This window comes from Caretta caretta, chromosome 1 (assembly GCF_965140235.1).
Source record: "Caretta caretta isolate rCarCar2 chromosome 1, rCarCar1.hap1, whole genome shotgun sequence".
NCBI classification, from domain to species: Eukaryota; Metazoa; Chordata; order Testudines; family Cheloniidae; genus Caretta; species Caretta caretta.
The window spans coordinates 100,327,101-100,346,467 of NC_134206.1; the positions used below are offsets into that span (position 1 = coordinate 100,327,101).

At 42.3% G+C, this 19,367-nt stretch overlaps 1 protein-coding gene across 1 annotated transcript in view; it reads left to right on the forward strand.

Annotated features, from left to right (window-relative positions):
- Positions 1-19,367, forward strand: part of UBAC2 (UBA domain containing 2) — a 168,416-nt gene that overhangs the window by 49,845 nt on the left and 99,204 nt on the right. The gene's annotated exons all lie outside the window — the stretch shown is intronic.

Here is a 19,367-nt window from a genome sequence, read left to right on the forward strand (position 1 = left end):
TAAAATCTGTTTTGAAATTTTTTGTATATTTTTAGATATTTGGCAATTATTGTATGTATTACAGTGACACTCATCATATAGTGAAAAATTCTGTAGTTCTTAATCTTTATTCTAGCAAATCTCTCAATAATGTCAGTAGGAGTTTCTCAGAAGTAAGGATCAAGACAGACCTGCAGGATTTGGGCCTTAGTGAAGTGGAATCAAAGTCCTAATTTGCATCACTGCATTCTATTAGAGACCTAGAGTCCTGTCACTTCTCTATGAAAATGGGTTGTTGGCCTCAGCCTGAATTTAGTGGATAGATATTTACATCACTCACGTCAGCGTGCATGGTTGTATAGTCAGAGAGTGAGATATCTTTAACTGTTTCATATGGAACTAGTTTAGAGGAACTAATCTTGAGCTACGCATGTGATAATTTCAAAGTCATTCCAAATGAAACAAGCATTAAACTCTAGCCAGTCAACCCCCCCAGACACCTAATACATCCCAGCTTCTCAGGATGCTGCAGCTTTTGTTCAAAAATGATTTTGTGGTGATTGCTTGTAAAATTGTATCTTTTAAGACACTGCTTAATCATAAAATGTTAAACATCTTAAGAAACTAGTGTGTTTTAAGGGTTGCAAGGTGGCAGTTGGTGTTGTAGTTCAACAATGTTAGAACACTGAAGTTCACTTACAGTGGAGTGAATCACCTGTGTGATATCTTCAGACTGAGTAAAAGTTCCCTGAAATGCTTTTTCTTGGTCTCCAGCATTCATTATGCCACGCTGGATCCTATGCAGAACTCATGGAAGAAAGTATCCAGGGTGCCGAGCTCCTCCTTCCCCCCCACAAGAATACTTTCTTATTTGAGAAGTAGCATACAGTATACCATATAAACAAATGGAAAATGCAGAACAAGTACAGAATTAATTCTGGCTCTGGATGGAAAACAGCTGTGTGTTTAGTTCAGGATGGGAGGCATGCTGTGCAGTGAGCTCCCTCAGGTTGCTGTTCATGTTAGAGGAAAATGGCTGGCCTTGCTCTCTCTCCTGTTGAGCAGGAGATGAAGTTGAAGATGCCATGTAGTTGCCTCATTGGACTACCAGTGAAGGGTGTAGAGATCTTGTTTCAAGTTATCTTCTTCCTCTATGCTACAGTGCCAAGAGAAGGTTAAAGGGATGGACTTTAATTGGCATCTCTTGTGATGGTGACTTTGTTGTAGGGTAGTGACTGACATCTTGGCTCAGGTTGGCTACCTTAGCTATGTCTGGGTGTTTTCTCTAACCTGGCTCCTGTTGACACACACAAATCTCTAACCTGAATTTAATGGTGCTTTCAACTTGGCTTCCTGGCCCATCCTGGGATAGGAACTGAAATCCAGATGCTGCTATCATTTGGGCTGGTAACCAGCCCACTTTGTAGTGAGGATGCAGGCAAAACAACTCAAGTGTTGATAGTTCTCCAGTGCCTTCCCTTAATTCCCTGCATGTACTCAGAAGGACAGACTCATTCTCCCATAGTTCTCTGGGAAAAAGTCAGAGTGGCTCAGTGTACTGCAGCACCAGGCACCATGGGATATGCCCCCAGAAACCCTAGTGAGCCCTAGGTGAGTGCAGCACCAGTGAAGACACAGTTACTTTGGTATGGCTTTGTGGTGTGGCTGTTCAGTCCTGGGCTAGGCTAGTAGGGGTACTAAGATCAGGTTGCTAATCTTCTAGGTTAACTCTGCAGTGAAGACATGCCCTAAATGTGGTGATGTGCTAAGAGTGAGAGGGTTGGTGGCTATGTTTTACCCCCCAGAGGTTCTCCTTCTGTTGTGGGAATTACTTGGTTTTGGTTCCTTCTTTTGGTCCACTTTCTTGTCAACAAGAAGAGAAGAAGCGCATATTTTGGCTGCCTACCCCTACTTCTAGCTCCTATTAAAATAAATGCCCAGTATTGTGTGTTTCATGGAATCATAGAAATACAAGGCATCAAGTCCAGCCTCTGCTTTGAGGCTGGACTAGGTATGCCTAAACCTTCCCTGACAGATGTTTGTTCAGCCTGTTCTTAAAAACATCCAATGATGGGGATTCCACAACCTCCCTTGGAAGCCTATTCCAGTACTTATCTATCCTTAGAGTTAGAAAGTTTTCCCTAATATTTAACCTCAATATCCCTTGCTGCAGATTTAATCCTATTCTTTTCTGTTTTACCTTCAGTGGACATGGAGAACAATTGATCTCAGTCTTCTTTATAACAGCCCTTTACATATTTGAAGACTGTTATCAGGTCCCCACTCAGTCTTGTTTCCCTTGTCATCATGATTGTGAAATTACTGTGAGGGAAGAATATGGTTTTGTTGGGGATCGTCTTTATGCGGTCATTCTCACTGGAAGGAAGCAACTCATGGTTAGTTTCTTTCTCTCCCTGTCATACTGTTGTATTCCTAGCATAGTAAAAGGGGAGTAGTTTCATAATGGGTTAGTCACCTGGCCTGTTTGTTGCGCTGTGTGAGCTTCACAGGGGATACAGAGAGTTCTGCATCTGAAGAGAGCAGTTATCTACAGCTTCAGCCTAGTAGGAAACAAGCTATATCTTCCATGTTTTCCTTCTCTCTCAGTTTACCACCATTAGGCTTAATGTGTCCCTCAGAAAGAAAGCGGAGACTCAAACTTCTTATTCAGGCCAGTTCTTCAACTGTGCAGGAAATGCCTGTCTCCAATATCCCAATCTATTAACTATTACCAAGCTTGTTGTTGTGGGTGAGTTCACGTGCCTTCATTGGGCACTAACCACAGCCTTTACTTGTTGAAAACTTAACCTGAAATCTGTTTTAAGTAAACACCACTGTAGTTGAGATTAGTTTACTGTTTAACAGTTGATTTTTCTAAATGAATTATAACCCACATGCATGCTCAGATCATCTTGAAATTTGCTGTGGCTCATTAGGGCTTGGGATAGGTGTGGGGTTAGTGGTTAAATTTGGGGTGGTTTGAGCAAGGGCTTCGTAAGATATAGTGCCCCTTATAAAAATCACATGACATCAACCTTTTACAGTTCTTATAGTTTTTTTGCATACAGCTGGGGCTCAAACTGTTGCTCTGATCCACCCCAAACTGATATCACACAGTTGGGGTTCAAGTCTGCTGTTGTCCAGCATCCGCTACCCTTTTGGGGGAAGCAATATTTCAAAAGTTATTTGGGATGAAAGTTGTCTCTCCAGGGTGGCTCAAGTTTGGACAGTGAACCAGAGAGTGATTTGTGCATACTTTATAGGTGCTTTATAGGACTGCTTATCTGTGGCAAGCAAGAGATACACATGACAGAGTCACTGAGTAGCTAAGGGCAATATCCTGCAGCCTTTGAACCTGAACCATACTCACCAACTGTGAGTTTGAGTTCTGCTGTTGGCAGATTTCTGAGAATGTCTGCCGTACGTGTTTCTACTGTTTCTGTATTCTGCTTTGGGGGTGGAGAGAGCTGGAAAAGAGCATCAAGTACCCATCCACCCTCACTATGGATATATTAGGCTCCACAAGAGTTTGTAAAAATGCATCTGTAGCTTGGCAGACACCTGAAAGACTGAGACCAGGATTGGCAAAAAATAACGGAATGATTTTATTATCATAAAAAACATGCCTCAAGTTTAAAAATCAGTTTGTTTTCCTATGTATCCTTATAGATAGAGTGACCAGATGTCCCATTTTTATAGGGACAGTCCTGTTTTGGGGACTTTTTCTTATATAGGTGCCTATTACCCCCCACTCCCTGTCCCGTTTTTTCACAGTTGCTATCTGGTCACCCTACTTATAGATACAGTAACATTTGCTTATATAATCTTCCAGCTCCTAGTAGATAATCAGTTAGGCTGAACTCTTCTGTTGATCTCCTTTGGAATTGAGCAATAACAACTGTATAGCTCTGCAATGCATTGAGTAACAGTTTAACATTTTTCTGGGGTATATAGCACCATCTAATGACTGAAGTATTATCTTCACTAATCATCACAACTTGCATTGCTAGACAAAATATCTTTGCTAGTTCTGTCTCTGATGGATTGTATTATGGTAACCACAAGTCCCTTGGAAAAGTCAATACTCCTGACACATAAAGTGGACTATAACCCTAAACCTTAAATAGCACTAGTTATTCAATTATGTACATGGTATTTGACATACTATTAACAAAATTTTAATTGTATTTTTCATATTTAGATTTTACACTATTTTATATTTGATTTTCCAAATCAATTGTAAATTTACATGTGATGAGTCTTTATGAATACATAAAAATTTCTGTAGGCAGGAATATCTTATCCATGTTCTAGAATACCCAGTGATATTTACAGGGTAATATTTGACTTAAAACAAGCCAGTGTGTGCACATTCTGATCCCCGATGCCTTCAGTTCCATCCACTCCCCCCATCCTATATTATCTAATAATAGTCTAAACATCTCTACATGCAAATATATTTTAAGTCTATTTTTTTGTTTTCTATTACAAATAAACTTTGGAAGACACATGATATTTAATGTAAGTCTTTTTGTATACCTGACATTCTTAGAGGCTTAATTGAAGGCATACATTCATTTAAAACTAACCAGTATCTAATATGTATAAATACAGATGGTACCCTACAGATGTAATTTTACAATATTAACGGGAAAATGCATCTCTTTAGAATTAGGTTTTATGTCTTAATATATCATTTAAAACTTTGCCATGAATTTTCTTAGAGTGTGCTCCTGGAATGTAATAGGATTTAATCAACCTTTCAAAAGAATTAAAATCCTGAGACACCTCAGATTTAAAAAAAAAAAGGTGCCATCTAGCTTTATTTCAGGAAACTCATGTAGCAGAAATATATGCCGATAGAATCAAGATGATGTGTTAGGTGTTGAATATCATTCATCACTGAATTCTAAGAGCAGAGGCACATCCATTTTAACTCATAAAAATATGACTTTCAATATATACCGTTTTGGTGTGATCACAAAGGAAGATACGTTCTTGAAGGCTGTTTCAACTCAAAAATGTTAATTCTAAGAAGCATTTACAGTCCAAGTGGAGGTAATTCTGAATTTTTTAAAGACATTGCAGACATTCTTTCCAATTAAAAAGGCATTCCTGTAATACTGGGAGGTGACTGGAGTGCTACACTAGATAGACATCGGACAGATCCAATTACATGAGACCCAGCTTTCAAAGCACAATAGGCCAACCCTCGTTTATTAATGAATGAATTTTTAAAAAAAAATATGTTGAGATAGGGACACCCCAAGGAGGATCACTTTACATTACGTTCTTCTTACTCCAGAATTGACTTTTTCTTGTGTCTTCAGAACTGATTGCAAGATGCCTAGAAGTAACTATTGATAATAAATTAATTTCAGATCATGCTCCAGTTATACTTACCATAGATGCTGGTTACACATCATTAAAATCTTCTAGGTCAGGGGTTCTCAAACTTCAGTGTGCTGCGACCCCTTTCTGACCACAAAAATTACTAGACAACCCTAGGAGGGAGGACTGAAGCCTGAGCCCACCCACGCCCTTCTGCCCTGCGCACGCGGGATGGGAAGGGGCAATGGCAACCACCGAGCCCCACCGCCCCAGGCGGGGGAGCCAAAGCTGAAGCCCAGGGGCTTCAGCCCCAGGCAGAGGGCCTGTAACTTGAGACCCGCCACCCAAGGCTGAAGCTCTTGGGCTTTGCCTTTGGCCCTGGGCAGTGGGGCTCGGGCTTTGCCTTCGGCCTCAGGCTCCAGCAAGTCTAATGACAGCCCTGGCGACCCCATTAAAACGGGGTCATGACCCACTTTGGGGTCCTGCCCCACAATTTGAGAACCACTGTTCTCGGTGGAAGCTGAGCACTCTGCTACTGAAAGATGCAAAGTTTTTGTTCCGCACTTGATTCAGTCATCTCTAACTTTATACAAGAAAATAAGCACTTATTTACCTCAGATACAATCTTTTGGGAAGCTCTGATAGCTATCATAAGGGGTGAGTGCATAAAGTATGCCTCCCAAAAGAAAAGAGGAATTCATGTTACTAGACTCTCTGGACAAGGAACTAGATGAGTTGCAGAGAATGCACAAGACTGAGCCCAATAATGAAAATCTCCTACATTCTCTAATCAATGCCAAATATAACTATAATGAATACTTATCCAGCCAGGTTGAATTTGACTCAACAGGGTCAAACAAAGGTATTAAGAATGGGGAGATAAAGCAGGTAAACTACTTATCAGAACACTTAAGATGGAACTATCTGCCAGCAATATTTCTTCCTTATTACAAGAAGATGGGAGTGTTGTCCTTGAAACAACAGATAGAATTGTTTAAATTGATTAATTATATCAAGCTTTATATAAAACAGTTGACCAATTCGATCATTTCATCGAAAACCTACCTTTTCATACCCTATGTTCAGAACAAGTGTAGTTTGTGGATAAAGCTATCACAACACAAGAGATCAAACAGGCTATAAATATACGAATTCCAGCAAAGCTCCTGAGAGTGATGCCTTTCTGGCAGATTTCTACAAAACATTTTGTAATCTGCTATCTTCTATTCTTTCAAAAGTCTTCACTTAAACATTCCAAAAAGGAACCATGTCTTGTGACATAACTACTTTAATTACCTTCATTTTAAAGAATAACAATAATAAGAATAAAATAACAAAGGTGGTTGCCGCCCCATATCTCTATATAAAACAGATTGCAAAATAACTGTAAAAATGTTAGCGACACGACTGAATACCATCATCACATCATTTATACACACGTCAGGTTGGTTTTATTAAAGGAAGATTGGCTGTTGTTAATATGAGAAAATTTGCTCACTTGATCCAGCAAGCTCAGATATCAGATGTTCCCTCCATAGCAGTGGTTCTCAACCTGTGGCTCCATTTAGCACACAGCTGTGGCCCGAAATTGGTTGCTCCGGTCTGGCAGGGAGCAGGGGGTCGGTGTGGCATGTGGTGCGGGTCTGTCCCTGAGGGGAAGGGGCAGGCTGGCAGCCCAGGATTGGATGGACCACTGTGTGACTGGTGCAATGGTTCTCAATCTGTGGCCCACGTAACACATTGCGGACCGCATATGTGGCCCGCAATGGTAAATAGGTTGAGAACCGCTGCTCCATAGCCTCATCTCTAGATGCAAAGAGAGCTTCTGATTTAAAAAAAAAAAAATCAATCAGATCAGGACCAGTATTCCTGAATTGAGTCAATGTATTATACGATTGTCCCCACACTTCATTATCAACTAATGGAATTATTTCTCCCACATTTCATCTAGAAAAAGGGACATGACAGAGCTGTCCGCTTTCGCCCATCTTTTTTAATGTCTCTCTTGAACCACTGACAATGTACATATGCCAGCCCTCAGCCATTGAAAGTGGGACCGTAAACAGGAAAGAATACAAAATCCGTTTATATGCTGGCAACATTTTTGTACCATTGAAGAATTCATCCTCCTCAATCCCATCATTACTGAATGTAGCTGATATTTTTGGAAAGATCTCTTGCAATGCATATATCCAAAAGTTTCAGCATTTTCCATCTCAAATATGCAAGAAAATAACTTATCTAAGTGTTAAAATTTGTCCTAATCTTCCAAAAGTGTTTCTATAAATATGGACTATACATTAAAATAAATTTCCAAGGATGTAAAGAGGTGGTGTCTCCTCTCTCTGTCCTTTCTGGGGAGAATAAAAATAGCAAAAATGAGTATCTGTCCAAGATTGACTTAAACCATTAGCCTTTTATGTTTCAAGGTCTTTTCCTTGCTCAAATCAATAGGCTTATCATGAAATTTATATGGGATAAAACACAGGTTTGCTTGTCACACAAGACCCTTAAAAAATCCAGGGGAACTGGAGATATGAGGTTGCCAGATTTGTCTATATTGTGTAGCATTCCAAATGTGTTCTATTGTAAGGTGGTTCCCCCTCACTCCCTCCCAGCAACTCTGTATACGCACAGGCCTGGTTTGAGATTGAAAACGATTAGCTATGCCATTTGGTTCCCTCTCTTTTTTTTATGTATCTTAAGAGGCTACCCACATCCTTAAGGAAAAATCCAATCTTTGCATCTACATGGGGCATCCTGCAATGCATTAAGATGATTACTGCATCATGGAAAGAGCAAGGTTACAACATCTTAAGACCACCCCATCTGACAAGGGCTCAAAGAGGTTGGACCCTTTGGGAAGAAAAATATTCTCCTCTGTGAGCCTGCAATTCTGTATCACTAACTATTAGACTTCATTAGTGAAATACGATTTTAACAATTACTCTAAATTGGCAGACTTTAAGACAAACCTCCCCTTGAAAGACAGACCCCAATTTCAATCCTTCATTCAGGAAGGCCGACTAGCAGCAGAAACATTCCTGCAAGCTGAGGTGGATGCAGTGGACACAGCATCTAGAGAGCTAGCCACTGTTATGGTTCGGAGGTGTGATTCTTGGCTTCACTCTTTGAGGTTCCCCAGGGAGGTGCAGAACACCACAGAGGATTTACGATTTGACTCAAACTTGTTCAGTGATAATACTAATGAGTTTCTGCACTCATTGAAGAATTCTAGATCAGTGGTCTCCAAAGTGTGAGGTGTGTCCCCATAGGAAGGCACAGAGGAACATTCAGGGGGGCAGGGAGGGAGTGCCACTCAGCGCTGCTGTGCCCTCACTCCGCTCCAGCCCCAGCCCTGTCCCCAGCTGAGGCTCCGGCCTCGGCCCCCGACCACAGTCCGGCTCCGGCCCTACTCCCAGGAGCGGCACCTGCACCCAGCTTTTGGCTTGGCTCTGCTCCTGGCCATGGCCCCAGCTGCAGCTTCGGCTCTGGCCTTGGCTCCTGGCCCCTGACTCCGCTCCCGGCCCTGGCGGGAGCATGGATAGATTGCATTATGGGTAAGAGGGTTGCAACATAAAAAGTTTGGGGAACACTGCTTTAGATCGATCCTCCTCCTCTTGGGAATTTACACCACAGCTCCGAAGAGAGAAAGCCACAGGCAGGCATATAGGCCAAGACTGCTCCCTCCACAAACATTCTACTACTGGCATCCAGCTGAGCCTTCACGCAGGCATCATAGAATTTAGAGACCTTGATTTTTGGTCCCCTCTCTTATCACAATCTCCACTGACTGGTCTGTACTTCCGTGGGTTGTCCTTATTTCCTTTTTTATAGATGGTATTTGCCCTTTTCCAATCTTCGGGAATGTCTCCGGTCTTCCATGACTTTTCAAAGATAATTGCTAATGGCTCAGATATCTCCTCAGTCAGCTCCTTGAGTATTCTAGAATGCATTTCATCAGGCCCTGGTGATTTGGAGACATCTAACTTGTCTAAGTAATTTTTGACTTGTTCTTTCCCTATTTTAGACTCTGATCCTACCTCATTTTCCCTGGCATTCACTATTTTAGATGTCCAATTGCCACCAACCTTCTTGGTGAAAACTGAAACGAAGATGTCATTAAGCACTTCTGCCACTTCCACATTTTCTGTTATTGTCTTTCCCCCCTCATTGAGTAACAGGCCTACTCTGTCCTTGGTCTTCCTCTTGCTTCTAACGTATTTGTAGAACGTTTTCTTGTTACCCTTTATGTCCCTAGCTAGTTTGATCTCATTTTGTGCCTTGGCCTTTTTACTTTTGTCCCTACATACTTGTGTTTATTTGTTTATATTCATCCTTTATAATTTGACCGAGTTTCCACTTTTTCTAGGTTTCAGAGTAGCAGCCGTGAAGTGAAGTGAGCTGTAGCTCACGAAAGCTTATGCTCAAATAAATTGGTTAGTCTCTAAGGTGCCACTAGTACTCCTTTTCTTTTCACTTTTTCTAGGACTCTTTTTTGAGTTTTAGATCATTGAAGATCTCCTGGTTAAGCCTGGGTGGTCTCTGGCAATACTTCCTATCTTTCCTACGTAGTGGGATAATTTGCTCTTGTGTCCTTAATAGTGTCTCTTTGAAAAACTGCCAACAGTGTTCAATTGTTTTTTCCCTTAGACTTGCTTCCCATGTGATTTTACCTATCAACTCCCTGAGTTTGCTAAAGTCTGCCTTCTTGAAATCCATTGTTTTTATTGTGCTGTTCTCCCTCCTACCATTCCTCAGAATCATGAACTCTACCATTTCATGATCACTTTCACCCAAGTTGCCTTACACTTTCAAATTCTCAACCAGTTCCTCCCTATTTCTAAAAATCAAATCTAGAACAGCCTCTCGCCTAGTAGCTTTCTCCACCTTCTGAAATAAAAAATTGTCTCTAATACATTCCAAGAACTTGTTGGATAATCTGTTTCCTACTTTGTTATTTTTCCAATAGATGTCTGGGTAGTTGAAGTCCCCCATCACCACCAAGTCCTGTGCTTTGGATGATTTTGTTAGTTGCTTAAAAAAAGCCTCATCCACCTCTTCTTCCTGGTTTGGTGGTCTGTAGTAGACCCCTACCATGAGATCACCCTCTTTTTTTTTACCCCTTTTATCCTTACTCAGAGACTTTCAACAAGTCTGTCTCTTGTTTCCTCAGAATCTGCAGATACCTCAGTCATCTTAGATTATCCCCTGTCATTGAAGAACTTGGGTCTTTCCTTTAGCTCCTTGGAGTCCATTTCACAGTGATTAGTGCCTTCCTTCTTCCAGTAGATGGACGCTCCATTTTTATTCACTCATCAACAGATTCCTGAAGAGCCTAGTTAGGACCTGTCAGTGGTTAAACCAAACACCTCAGTGGGACCTCAGTCTTGTCCTGTCAATACTCACCACCACTTGAACTTTTGGCCACATGCTCTATGTCCCACCTTTCCATGAAAGTCACATTTTTAGTTGCTATTATTTCAACCAGAAGGGTGAATGGGATGGGAGCACTCATGGCCGATTCACGCTTTACCATTTTTCACAAGGAGAAGGTCTCCCTTCACCCTCATCCTAAATTCATCCCTAAATTAATTTCTGAATTCCATGCCAACCAACCTGTCCACTTAGCCGTGTTCTTCCTGAAACCCCATGCTTCTGTTGAAGAGAAAATACTTCATTCTCGGGACCAAACCAATCAGAAAATCATCAAGACTATTTCTTGCTATAGCAGAAGGTCACAAGGACAAGAAATATCTTTTCAGAGAATCTCAGAATGGATTTCTGGTTGCATCATCATGTGTTACCAATGAATGCATATGCCTCCTCCAGAAGGGGTAAGGGCACACTCCACAAGAGCACAAGCTGCTTCCACAGCATCTCTACAGGAGGTGCCGATACTGGACGTGTTCAGAGTGGCTACCTGGAGTTCTATTCACACATTCACAAAACATTACACACTAGTTCAGGTCTCTGCTGCAGATGCAGTTGTGGGGACTGCAGTTCTTCAAGCACCTTTACTGCTGACATCCTCAGACCTGCCTCTGGTTTGAATACTGGTTGTCAGTCATCCATGTGTGACCTACACATAGGGATAGACATTTTAAGAAATAGAGTTTATTTACCTGTAACTAGAGATTCTCTGAGATGTGTGGTCCATGTCTGTATTCCACTATTCGCCCCCTGCCCACCCTGCTTCAGAGCCTATTGGCTTCATGGTAAGAACAGAATCTGGAGTAGCATCAGCCCACACTGCCTCTTATGCCCTTTGTCTGGAGCGTGAGGAGGGACATTGCTTGTTAAGACTCTCCAGACTCGAGCACAGGGCACGCATTCATACCTATGTGTGGAATACAGATAGGGACCACACATCTTGAAGTACCTCTAGTTACAGATAGGTAACCTCCATTTATTCTGAAACAAGAGCGATCAGATGGGGATGTATTCCAGAATGGTTTATTCCACAATATTCTGAAAAATTAATGTAGACATGGCTTAGGATAAAATTAGAATTTGGTGAACATGAGCTACCTAAGCCCAGCCTGCACTTGTCTACTTAGCCTTCTCCAAAAAAATCCCCAAGAACTTCCCATATGTTAACACTTTTTTATCTTTGCCCTGGGGATTCCGGAATACATCCCCATCTGGTCACTCTTGTTTCACAATAAATGGAGGTTACTGTGATGTTGCACTCCATATATTTATGGAAATATGCTTATGTGTGTAAATATAATGTAACTGGAATATGCTTTATGCAAAAGGTCTCTTGTAAGGTATCATTACAAAGCTTATGATCTCCTGAGTATGTTTATCCTATTTGTTTGCATGTGTTATTTCTATGTCTGGAGTTAGGATAATAAGATATAAACTTGTATTACTAATGTAAACATGTTAAGTGGAAGCCATTATGTGTGCCTCAGAATCCATGAACTGTGAATGGGGTTTGTTTACCTTCAAGCCTTCCTGTGTAGGTGTCTTCCAGCTACTAGGGTATGAAGAAGGAGGTTTTACAGTGACATGTGATCATGTCACCTGAACTGGAATCCATCTTAAACTTGGTGCTTTTCCATTTAGAAGGAGGGATGGGGATCCAGAGAGACAAACAATTCCTGCCTTGTGCCAAAGCTATAAAAGGGGGTGGAACAGAACAAAGGGGGCTGCAGTCATGAGAAATCCCCTAGTTACCACCTGAGCTGGAACTAACATGAACTGTACTAGGGGAAAGGATTGGGCCCAAACTAGGAAGGAGTCTAGTCTGTGAAAGAAGCTTATTGGAACATCTCTGAGGGTGATATTTACCTGTATTCAGTTTCTTAATGTATTAGGTTTAGACATGCATGTTTTGTTTTATTTTGCATAGTAACTTATTTTGTTCTGTCTGTTATTACTTGAAACCACTTAAATCCTACTTTTTATTCTTAATAAAATCACTTTTGTTTATTAACCCAGAGTAAGTGATTAATACTTGAGGGAGCAAACAGCTGTGCATATCTCTCTGCCAGTGTTATAGAGGGTGGACAGTTTGAGTTTACCCTGTATAAGCTTTATACAGAGTAAAACGGATTTATTTGGAGTTTGGATTCCATTGGGAGCTGGGTGTCTGGGTGCTGGAGACAGGAGTACCCGCTGAGTGGTTTTCAGTTAAAGCCTGCAGCTTTGGGGACGTAGTTCAGACCCGGGGTCTGTGATGCAGCAGGCTTGCGTGTCTGGCTCAACAAGACAGGGTTCTGGAGTCCCAAACTGTCAGGGAAAATGGGCTCAGAGGTAGTTTCAGCACATCAGTTGATAGTCCCAAGGGGGTCTCTGTGACCAAACCCGTCATGGTGGTGTAGTCAAACAGGATCTGTGCACAGCTGATTGCTTTGAGACACTGGTGGTGATTTTAAGTGAGTTTTGCGTGTGGTGGCTGGAGAACAGACAGAGTGGTTACTGGTTTGTTATTTTCTGTTTGTTTATTTCGAGTGAGGGAAATAAGCACAAGAAAGCAGGAAAATGACTACCAGTGAGACAGCTACAAAACTAGAGCTGGCCAGACTGAAAGTGGAAGACAAGGCAAAGGACCGTGAGTTTTAAATGTGGCAGGCAGAAATGAGGCTCAAAGAAGCAGCTGCGGCCAGGGAAACCATGGAGGCCCAGAAACAGGCTCAAATTGAAACACAAAAAGCTGCCCTGGAGTTAAAAGACAGAGAAATGCAGGCCCAAATTGAGACACAGAAGCATGAACTGGCTGTAATGGAGTGGAAGAGAGACAACCCTTCAGCATCTGGCTCTACTTCCCCCAAAATCCATAAATGGGAGCGGTTATGTCCACAGTATGATGAATCCAATGATATTGCTGAATATTTCATCACCTTTCAGAGACTGTGCACTCTCCATGCAATTCCTGAAGATCAAAAAATCACCACTTTAGTTGCAAAATTGACTGGGAGAGCTCTGGACATATTCCATAAGATGCCTATTTATGATGCTTCAAACGATGGTAAATTTAAGGAACTGGTTTTGAAACAGTTTCAGATTACACCTGAAACCTACAGGGTTAAATTCAGGAGTCGTAAGAGGGGATCTGGATTGAGTAATGTGCCTTATGTAAATGAAATGAGAGATTTGTTTGGGTCAGGGGAAAAGGCATTACAGGCTTTGAAGAAATGTGTGATTTGGTTACTTAGGAACAGTTCCTGAATATGTGCAGTGATGATGTAAAACAGTATTTGTGGGACAAAAAGGTGATTGCAGTTGGGGAATTAGCTGGGTTTGCAGGCTCTGACGAGCAATCACAAGCTGCAGTTAAACATAAACCACCGGCAGAGGGGTACAAGATAGGTGGAAAGCAGAATCACCATTTTACCCCGGGAAAAAGGAGGCTGGGCGTTCACCTCCCCATCCCCCATTACTCGGCCCACGTCTCCTGTACAAGCAGAGAAGCCCAGAAAGTGCTGTCGCTGTAAGTCCACTGAGCACCTGAGGAATAAATGTCCTTGGCTGAGTGGGAACAGGCGGCGTAACTCAAGCTGCTGCTTCTCGGAGCATAGGGGTATCCCAGGCTGCTGCCTCTTTCCACACAGGATTTGTAAAGGTTGCTTCTACACAACCAAGCACTGAGCATGTGCACGCTGTTAAGTTTAATGGCAAAGTGCTCCAAGGATGGAGAGACACTGGGGCAGAAATTTCCGTGGTCAGGGGGGACCTGATCCAGGAGAAGGATTTGTTACCAGGAAAAATGGCAGAATTGGAATTGGTGGGATGTTACAAAGTCCTTGCACCTTTAGCTATGGTACACATGGAAACTGGTGATTTGCAGGCTAAACTGACTGTTGCAGCAGTAACACACAATTTTGCACTGTTTCTACTGGGGAATGATTTTTTTGACGTGGCAGAATCTGTCCCAGGGTTTGTTAGCAGCAAGAAGGACTCTTGTGTTAAAAGCCCTGGGGGGGAGGCTGAAATCACATGTGCTGCTGGGGGAATAGGAGAGGGTCTCTTTAATTCCTCTTTAAATTCACATAACATGAGAACAAAGATGAAATAAAAGATTAAAAATTAAATTCAGACTATAAGAGCGTTAATATTTCTGTAGCAGTGGAGAATGCAGCTTTGGGGGCAGGGATGGTCCTAACCAGTTCCTGTAGCCTCGGGGCTCAAGGCGGGTCTCGAGGGGAAGGGCTGGATAGAGCCATCTCCTGTTCTGTGATCATCTTCCTGGGGGAGAGGGATGTTCCACCTTATAACAGGGAGGCCTTCCCAGCTGCTGACTGCCAGGAAGTTACAGGTCAGCAGGGGACAGGTTCTTCACTGGGGTGCACAGAGATATGTATCCCAGAGATGGAAGACTGGTGACTGCTGCAGTGGGAACAGACCCCAGGGACTCTGTAGCTGGAAGCAAGCCCAACCTGAGTGAAAGGGGAGGGGGGATTTTGGTGGCCAGTGAAGGGTCTGTCATAGCTGGTAGCTGTGAGCCCACAGCTGGATCAGGGTCACCTTCCCTTTTGGAAGGAGTGTCTGCCTCAGAGGGAAGCCCAGAGAGCAAAGTCCAGATGGAAGGTGAGGGGGGACAGGAGGGTCTGCCCACCTTTTGTAGTGAGGCTTTTCCCCAGGAGGAGGGTGAAGGATCTGCATCTAAAATGCCAGACCCCTCACCTGTAAATCCAGTTTTTAGGGAAGACTGGGGCTCAGATCTCCTGGAGGGGAGAGTCCACCCAGCTGACTTTTTGGGAACAGAGAGTGGGGTAACCAAGGGAATCTTACCAATCCAAAGCACTCCATTGAAAAATGTTGTTCTTGCTACCCTTGTGAGAGATAACACTGCCTCTTCAAGGCTGGAAGAAGGAAAACTTTGCATTTGGGAAGCTTCACAAAGGGGTGGGGTCCAACAGAAAGAGATTCCAGAGGGAGGGGCTGAGGGCAGGCATGGTTGCAGTGTACCCTTTTCTTGCCAAAACCTCAAACCTGAACTCATGCCTGAATTGAGTGCCTTCTACAAAGAGGCAGAAGAATCTGTATCTGAGAACCTACCATGGTACACAAAGAGATTGAAAAATTGAATAGACACTGAACAAGCCAAACTGTGAACAAAGTCTGTCTGTCATAAATTGACTGTTAATCTTGAGTCTTTTGCTACTTCATCTTTGGGTCAAGACAAGGGAGTTAATACTAATGGTAAACCCTTTAAAGATGTGGAACCTACCTCATTTGTGGAAAAAATGTTTGTACATGCTAGGGATGGTAACAGACCGTCCCACAAGCATGTTGCTTTTCAGCTTATACCTGTAAACATGCTTAGAGCTTGGCACAGCAGCAGAAGCATAGCAGGCCAACACTGCTGTGTGGAAGGGGAAACTGAGGCACGCTGCCTCATGGCATTGGTGGCTAAATGCCAAGACACCTACACTTTAACCGATATTGCTACCTGAATACTGTTAGCAATACTGCACCCCAACATGTTTTCAGGCACCCAGGGACCAGGAACCCAGAACTTTGCTAGGACACCTAAGAATGACATCATAGGGTTTAAAGGTACTGGGAGGGTGTGTGACCAGAGACAAACTGGAATTTTACATGTACTGCCTCTGCCATGGACAGTGTCCAAGACTCCGGCAGTAAGTTCAGGAGGAGGGTGTGACATTGCACTCCATATGTTTGGAAATATGCTTATGAGTGTAAATATAATGTAATTGGAATATGCTTTCTGCAAAAGGTCTCTTGTAAGGTATCATTACAAAGCTTATGATCTACTGAGTGTGTTCATCCTATTTGTTTGGATGTATTATTTCTATGTCTGGAGTTAGGAGAATAACATATCAACTTGTATGTCACAGTGATCACTCTCCTTTTAGGTTTATCACATAACATGAGAACAAAGATGAAATAAAAGATTAAAAATTAAATTCAGACTATAAGAGCGTTAATATTTCTATATATTATAGTTTTAATTTGTGACTTTTTTGTTCCAAAGAAGAGTAAAAACAGCCTGGCTAGATTTTAAATTGAAATGAATGATGTTAGAACCTTTAACAGTATTTGTAATTCTGTAATAATACTGGCAATCAAACCTCACATTTCATGATATAACCTAATTCCCGGTGAGAAACAGAAATTCTGTTCACTCTCTGCAATGTGTAGCACTGCACAACTGTTTAAACTGGCTAGGTGCATAATGGGGGTTTTTCACCTTTCTGAGAGTTTGGAAGTGCCTGCGTCATGCTATGGCAAGTTAAACGGACTAGTCCACTGGTCTGTTATACTGGATAGTGGTCAGTAGATGGCAGCATTTATGTGATCATTACTCTAATCCAGGGGTCAGCAAACTTTCAGAAGTGGTGTGCCAAGTCTTCATTTATTCACTCTTTTTAAGGTTTCATGTGCCAGTAATACATTTTAACGTTTTAGAAGGTCTCTCTCTATAATATATAATTAAACTATTGTTGCATGCAAAGTAAATAAGGTTTTTAAAATGTTTAAGATGCTTCATTTAAAATTTAAATTAAAATACAGATCTTACCAGTTTAGCGTCATCCTTGCCCTTGCTTTTCCTTGCTGAGTTTTCCAATGTCTGGCATATATTTGGATACTTTAAGCTGCACACAGGCTTCTGAGTGATCAGTTGTTAACCAGTTTCGAGAGGGACAGAGGACAGATTTCATGTGTGAAAATACCTGTTCACACAGGTATGTGGATCCAAATGCTGAAAGTGTTGCAAACGCAATTTTCTTCAAACAGTTAAATTTCACTGGCAGGGATGTCCAGCAGGTCAGAATAAAGGCCCCATGATCTCTCTCTGTAGCTTTAAGTGCACTCCGCAGATCTCCAATCTTTGATTCCCACAATTCTGAGCTTTTTAACTGAATGAGCTGCATTTCGAAATCTTCAACACCCATCTACTGAAATACAGACAAATCCAAGTTGCTTTCGTTGAACTTTTCAGGTTTAATTAGAAAATAAATCGTTGAGCCAAATCACTGGAAATCTTGAAATCTGTCAGAAAATTCTGATTCCAATTCTTGCATGTATATGCCAATCTCGTTGACACTGACAGTGCAATATGTCAGTAGCTCTTATGTGTTGGAAATAGTGGAAAGTCGAAGTTCGAATATCCCGAGAAAAAACTGCTAGTTTTACAACAAATGCCTTCCAGGTTTCATAAAGATCCAGAACCATTTTCCCCGCACCCTGGAGATGGAGGTTGAGTTCGTTTAGGTGAGCGGTGATGTCAGTTAGAAACATGAGCTTACACAGCCATTTGTCATTATCCAGTTCGGGGTAGTTTTGTCCTTTTTCCAACAAAAAGGCCTTGATTGCATCAAAACAGTTTACAAAGCACACCAAAACCTTGCCACGGCTTAGCCACTGTGACGGGGCAAGGCCAGATGGCTACAGAAAAGTAGTGGGAGATAGATATATGAGCTCCAGGCTAAACAAATCCCTGGTACCAGGATAAGTGAAATGGCAGCTGCTCCAGATCAATTAAGACACCTGGGGCCAATTAAGAACTTTCCAGAAGGCAGGGAGAAGGCTAGGTATTGGGACACCTGAAGCCAATCAGGGGCTGGCTGAAACTAGTTAAAAGCCTTCCAGTTAGTCAGGTGGGTGTGCATGTCAGGAGCTGTGGGAGGAAGTTGTGCTGTTGGAGAGGCTGAGTAGTACACACCATATGAGGCACAAGGAAGGAGGCCCTGAGGTAAGGGTGAAGTGGAGCTTGAGGAAGTGAGGGCTGCTGTGGGGAAAGTAGCCCAGGGGATTGCATATGTCATGTTTCTAAAAGGTCAGCTACCATAGCTGATACCATTAGGGTCCCTGGGCTGGAGCCCAGAGTAGAGGGTGGGCCCAGGCTCCCCCCTTACCTTTGCCCCCTGATTAATCACTGAGACTGGGAGACAAGAGAGACTGTGCAAGGAAGGATAACTTCTCCTCACCTCCCTTGCTGGCTTATGATGAAAATGGCTCAGTAGACTGTGACCCTTGCCTCTAGAGAGAGAAGGGTTACGTGGAGGGTCACAGTGAGCCTCTGAGGCTAGCGAAATCTGCCAGGAAACGCAGGACCCATGGAGGCAAGGACAGAATTTTGTCACACCCCCAAATGTTGCTGTAAAGTGGAATGTCATTATAAGAACTGTCCATCTCTTCTAACAGTACTTGAAACTGTCTGTGAGTCAAATCAGATCGAGCAACAAGGACATTTACAATTTGCACCACTGTATTCATCTCATTATTAAGCTCTGATTTAGAAATTTTAGCACACAGGTTTTCTTGATGGATGATACAGTGAAATTTGACTGTTGGGAGGCCAATTTGATCTTCAAGTAACTTTACAAATCCCTTCTGTTTTCCTACCATGGCAGGAGCATCATCTGTTGTCACACAAAATATTTTTCTGATGTCAACTCTCATTCTTCAAAATGGTTTACAAAAGATTCCGCTATATCTTCCCCCTTTGTTGTGCTATGCAGAGGTTTTAGGCAACAAAGTTCCTCTTGGATTTCATTGGAAGCACAATATCTTGCAACAACTGCCAAACGTGGAACGTCGTTTATATCCACGCTCTCATCAACGGCAACACTAAACGC